The sequence below is a fragment of the Salvelinus alpinus genome, chromosome 8 (genome assembly GCF_045679555.1).
Source record: "Salvelinus alpinus chromosome 8, SLU_Salpinus.1, whole genome shotgun sequence".
Lineage (NCBI taxonomy): Eukaryota > Metazoa > Chordata > Actinopteri > Salmoniformes > Salmonidae > Salvelinus > Salvelinus alpinus.
The window spans coordinates 69,997,030-70,003,029 of record NC_092093.1 but is presented as its reverse complement, the minus strand read 5'-3'; the positions used below and the strand labels follow the sequence as shown (position 1 = coordinate 70,003,029).

The following is a 6,000-nucleotide window of genomic DNA, read 5'->3' as shown; positions in this document are numbered from 1 at the left end:
ACTGTATGTATACAAACAGTAAGAGCACCAGAATGACATGATGGGGAGGTGTGTCTATGTTTGTTAAGTTTCTGGGTGGGTTGGCCTTGGCGAGTGATCGAAGTATGTTTACCCCTACCACATGCACACACACACACAGACGAGTGAAACAGCACAGCTGAGATGATTAGAGCCTTGTTAAAACCCCATCAACCGCACCTCATTCCCTTCAATCACCCCTCCTTCCTCTCCTTCCTTCCTTCCTTTCTCTCCCTCTCTCTCTTCCTCCAGCTCCTGCTCCTTATCCTCCTATCATTTCCCTCCATCCCCTCTCTCCTTTCCTTTGTCTCTTCTCAGCCGTCCTCTGTCCCCTCCTTATTTTTTCCTCTCATCTTCTTTCCTCCTCTTTCTTCTATTCTCTCCTCTCACCTCCTCTCCCCTCCTCCATGTTCCTCTACTCTTTTCTCCTCTCCATGTTCCTCTACTCTTTTCTCCTCTCCATGGTCCTCTCTTCTCCTCTCCTCCTCCCTACTCTTCTTTCCTTTATTCTCGTCTCTCTCCTCTATCCTCCTCTCCTCCTTTCCTCTGCAGAGGAAACACAAATCACCAGCCGCTCCAGAGCACTTCCTCTAATTCAGAACTCTCTTCCTGTCTGAGCTCACTTCCTTTACGGCGCAAAAGCACCATTGCCCCTCTACAGACACATTCTCTCACGCACGCACGCACGCCCGCACGCACGCCCGCCCGCCCGCCCGCCCGCCTGCCCACACACACACACACACACACACACACACACACACACACACACACACACACACACACACACACACACACACACACACACACACACACACACACTCATGTTCACAATCATGTTCACACACACATCCTACTCCACGCTTCAGGGAAACGGGTGTTACCTTAATGCGGGTGTATTCCCAGCAATCGCTCACACACACACACACACACACACACACACACACAAAGGATAATCGACAACTGATAAATGGGGTATGTATGTGTGTTTGAGATGAGCAGATGTAGATGGAGGTCAACAGCAGTTGAAGTAGAAGTGCTCTTCATAATGACAGGAGCTGCTTTACGATCACCCGTATCCATCTTCATGCCTCCCACTCCTACACAGCCCCCATCCCACAAACAACACACACCCAGGTGAGCAGGCAAGTCAGGGCAGGTGTTTGGCCTCGTTAAGCTTTAGCGGAGCACTCAGGTGTGTCGCCCCGGGATACAGAATACTGAACTACCCTCAGCAGCCACATTCTTGGGTTGTTTGTTTGTGTGTGTGTCTGTGTGTCCGTCCGTGCATGTGTGTCACATTCCTATACGTCTATAGGCTCCATATCTCTGGTGATGGGCATCGGATCCCGGTCCATGTCACTCCTAAAGGAGGTCAGAGAACATGTCTTGGGGTTCTAAGTTCTAACCCAGAGATTTATACGTTTTCATAACAGAGGTCTACTGCTTAAGGTAGAAATGGCAGTAGACATGTTTAAACTGCTCAACACACACATAGCATAAGAAGCACAGAGCAAAGTTATATTTCTAAGATAGTTGATGGGATGGTGTAAATAAAACTAGACTGAATTACACACTACAATGGATATTCCAACACTGAGCCCCGACCTGCTCTGCTCTTGCTGATCAGAAACTTGTTTGTGTGCTGCCTAACCAATGGCTGTACTGTGTAGGCCTACAGTGGCAGTTCAGGAGGAGAATCAAAGGCTTCTTCCGATTTTTGTTGTTGTTGATTAGGCCTAGTCCAAAAAATGCACTATCTTGCGCTTGGACTAACCTATAGCCTATGCTCTGTTCAGTTTGAGAAGGAGAGCACGAAGATGTGGGGGAAGAGGTCAACTTTGATAGCTTGCTACTACTATAATTTATTTTATTCAAAATAATGTTTCTTTCCCATGATGTAGGCTCATTTAGCAGAATTATTCACTTCACAATAAACCAGATTTGAGAAAATGACATTGTGGAGCTGAAACTTGAAGCAGCAGCTGCGTCACAATGGACATGGTGCTGAAAGTAGGCACATTTGAGTAAGCAGCATAATTAATTTTAACCGTTTTCATTTGAATTTACTAACAACGAGGGCTTTGTGTTGGAGCCTATTGCTTCCTATTTAAGAAATAAGAAGTAGGCCTACCTGTTTGACAGACGAAATTAGGCTATAGGCTGCTATATCCATAGATTTTTAGGTCAATTCCTCCACCCTCCATGTACTCTTTAAATAGCCTTCTCAGTGTCAGTGAAGAGCTGTTAAGTTAAAACCAAGACTCAAATTGAGGGGGTATAAGAGGCCTACTTTTTACTTTAGAAAAAGCACAGGCTTACCCCATGTTAGCTTAAGATTTTTTAGGAAAATAAAACGGATCCAATTATATAGTGATCTATAACAACGCTTTGGTCCGCGATGCTTTATGCTAGAAACAAGCTGTTTCTTTGACATTCAGAGGCTGAGCTACAACCTTCTATAACCAAGGAGACCAAACATGTACTTACTTGGGAAGTAATCAAATTCTGTCCCTATCAATTGATTAAGCTATTCACTTTCTGTACAATAGAAGTGACCTTCTCTCGTTGGGTTAAGCCACGGAAGAAGAGTAGCCAGCAGTTTGTATGCTTCAGTAGGTATACTCTGTGTGGGGTGGAAAGGTAGGCCTACTCTGTGTGGGGTGGAAAGGTAGGCCTACTCTGTGTGGGGTGGAAAGGTAGGCCTACTCTGTGTGGGGTGGAAAGGTAGGCCTACTCTGTGTGGGGTGGAAAGGTAGGCCTACTCTGTGTGGGGTGGAAAGGTAGGCCTACTCTGTGTGGGGTGGAAAGGTAGGCCTACTCTGTCTGGGGTGGAAAGGTAGGCCTACTCTGTGCGGGGTGGAAAGGTAGGCCTACTCTGTGCGGGGTGGAAAGGTAGGCCTACTCTGTGCGGGGTGGAAAGGTAGGCCTACTCTGTCTGGGGTGGAAAGGTAGGCCTAACTTTTGAAAGTACCATGCTCAGATTCCTAATGATGTCTCAGATGTAATTATTTGCAAACAGGGACAGTTTAGTTGCAAACAAGACACACTGATTTGGCATTAGAGAAATATGATAAGGTGAACACAGAGGCCTTTCTCTCTGTCCATTCTTAACCTGAAATGTTGGTAATTTGTGTGGTATTAAAACATATTTTGATAATATGTAAAATTACGTAGAATTGCATGAAATGGTTATAAAAGTATTTTTTTATGACCTGCAAATACAATGAGAGATTCATGCAATGCTTTTGCTTTTGCTATAAAGGAGATCTTTCCATTCCTACTCTCGTCCACGGTGGTCTGTGAACCCACAACCTTCTGGCCCGCAGCCCTGTGCACCATCAAAATTCCTGCGTTGACATGTAAATGCTTTCAGGACAAAGCATAGTTTCTAAAACTGCATATCTAAGGCTCTGGTCTGTCCAATAAGTGGGGGTAAAGGGTAGACATGTTCTCTCCTGTCCACCTTATGTTTTCATTATAATTTTGGGTACAGGGGAGGGTCACTTGTTTTTTGTCATGTGTTCAGTGAGGGTTTAGGTAAAATATATTTTGCTGAAGGGAGGGCCATCCATTTTCTTTTCAGAGAGGTCCGATTTTCTCCATGTAACCCTTATTATAAATAACATTCACTCCCTTACGGTCTGTGGTGTGTGCCTTGGGGGTGGGGGTGTAACAAAAAAAAAGGGAAACTGTACGCAAGTTCACTAATTTAATATCTCTCTCTTCCCCTCTCTCTTCTGTCTTTCTTTCTCTGGCCGGTCCCTCCCTACATTCCATGTGAGGTCTCCTTACGCTGACAAAGCTCTTATTGTGTCCCTGCTTCTGCCTAGTCCCCTGTGGGTGACACACACACACACACACACACACACACATACAGAAACACTTATACATGAGGGTCGAGTGTGGCAACCTTTCCCTCCCTCCCTCCCTGTTTCACTCTAATCACTCTCTGGCTAATCAATGGCTTAAGTTGATCAGTTAAGTACCCGGGAGAGGAGAAAGCTGTCTCCAACTCTGGAGAGAGAAACCTACACACGCTTTAGAGAGTCACACACACACACACACTTGGGCGAGAGTGACCTTTAGAAACAAACCCCCCTCTGTCTCTGGATTCATCCTCCGCATGGCCTTTCTAACCTGTATGTGTGTGTGTGTGTGTGTGTGTGTGTGTGTGTGTGTGTGTGTGTGTGTGTGTGTGTGTGTGTGTGTGTGTGTGTGTGTGTGTGTGTGTGTGTGTGTGTGTGTGTGTGTGTGTGTGTGTGTTTTAATAAGTGTAGGAGCAGAGCTGAAGAGTTGCTTTATAAATCCAACCCTGAACCCCTCCTCAAACACCTACATGTAGACCAGGAAGCTCTTGTTTTCATTGTGATAATGCTGGCATCACCCTTAAACAAATAAAAAATGAATTATGAATCCAAATCAACATATGACAGGATGACTAATGTTGGTACAGCTGAAAGTCACTGAAGCTAATCTGATATTTAATATGAAGGTATGCATTAGGAAACCCAATATTACCTATATACTATATGCGGTGGATCAGCTAGTGCTTTGACTTGCAGAAGGATGGATATCAGACAGATGCTAAATTAGTTCTGAGTCAGCTGACCTATACGGTTTAGATGCCAAGTCACTCTGGGATAGACCAGACATTAGAGGAGGGAAAGAGTGGGAGATGAAAGAAGGAGAGAGAAATGTGAGGAGGAATGGAGCGAGATTGCAGGGTGGAGATTAGGAAGAGACCTTTGGGAGAGGAGGAGCACAAAAGGGAGAGTCATCAGGAGAGAGGAAAAACAGACACACCAACAGATAGTCCCTCAAACAGAGAGAAAGCAAGAAAGCTTATAAAGCATGAAAAGGGATGGTGGTTGTTTGGATGAGAAATAGTGTAGTAAGAGGTAGTCTGCATTCATTTCTCACAAGGATCTATTCCCTCATATCTGACCAGACTCTGAAACTCCCCTCTGGTTCTAAGTAGAAACAGACTAGAGTGAGATACCACTCTACAATAGTATCTCCCCACCTGGCTATGCCTGTGGTTCCTAAACGGTACTCTGCTGAGACCCATCTAACACTTTCGGGGTCTATCTTCTGCACCACCAAGTAAACAAATGTTTGTCTCAAACTAGAAAAACCCAGTCTTTACCTTCAATCTGAGAAAAATCTGGAAATACTAACTATTTCAGGAAACATTGCAACACTTTCTCCACAGTGTGTGTAGAGACAACCCGCTAAAGTTCCTCTTCCCTCCATCCACTGTTGTGATTGATCGTCTCATCACATGGACAATGTGCCACTGGCCTGTCTGCCCCTCTCACCTTCATGCTACTATGAGAACATGGCTAGGGTGTGTAGCTCGTGAAGCTCAGGTCAAATTCTACATTCACTCTGGCTTGAAAAGATAAGGCTGGGTCAAAGGTTATAGGGTCAGGGGGTATGGTCTGATACACACTGGGGTTATAGGGTTCTAAGGAGGATTGTAAATGCTGTATGTCGTGGACCAGGTTCATGTTACATTAAACTCCACCTTCCCATGTAGACTGACCCAGTTACCTGTTGAGAGAGGGAGCTTTATCTTATGCACATGTCACCAACACTATCAGAATACCTAGGAACCGAGAGGGCGTGGTGTACCATACAGTATACAGATCTTGGATCATTCACGTGATCATATTCTGTATACTGTCTGCAGACACAACATTCATGGTGCAGGCACAGGCTTGCCTGCGCAAGACTTGTGTCCAAATCCATAGCCAATATTGGCATGCAGGGTGCACAGCAATATAAAACCAACAACAGTGTTCCTTGTGTGTTCAAAAAGAACAAAATCTGCAATTAAACACGGATTACTGAGCTATAATCTGTCATTATGCTGCTAAATGGCTCACTCGGGAAATGAACCTCTAAAAGAACAACGGAACCGGTAGTATAGGACTAGCCTACCGGTTAAAAAAACATTTAGGCTAATGTAACAGAATAACA

General features: G+C 44.9%; 1 protein-coding gene across 6 annotated transcripts in view; it reads right to left on the bottom strand.

Moving 5' to 3' along the window:
- The window catches only part of LOC139583617 (pleckstrin homology-like domain family B member 2), a 55,215-nt gene that overhangs the window by 48,833 nt on the left and 382 nt on the right, over positions 1-6,000 (bottom strand). The window lies entirely within an intron of this gene.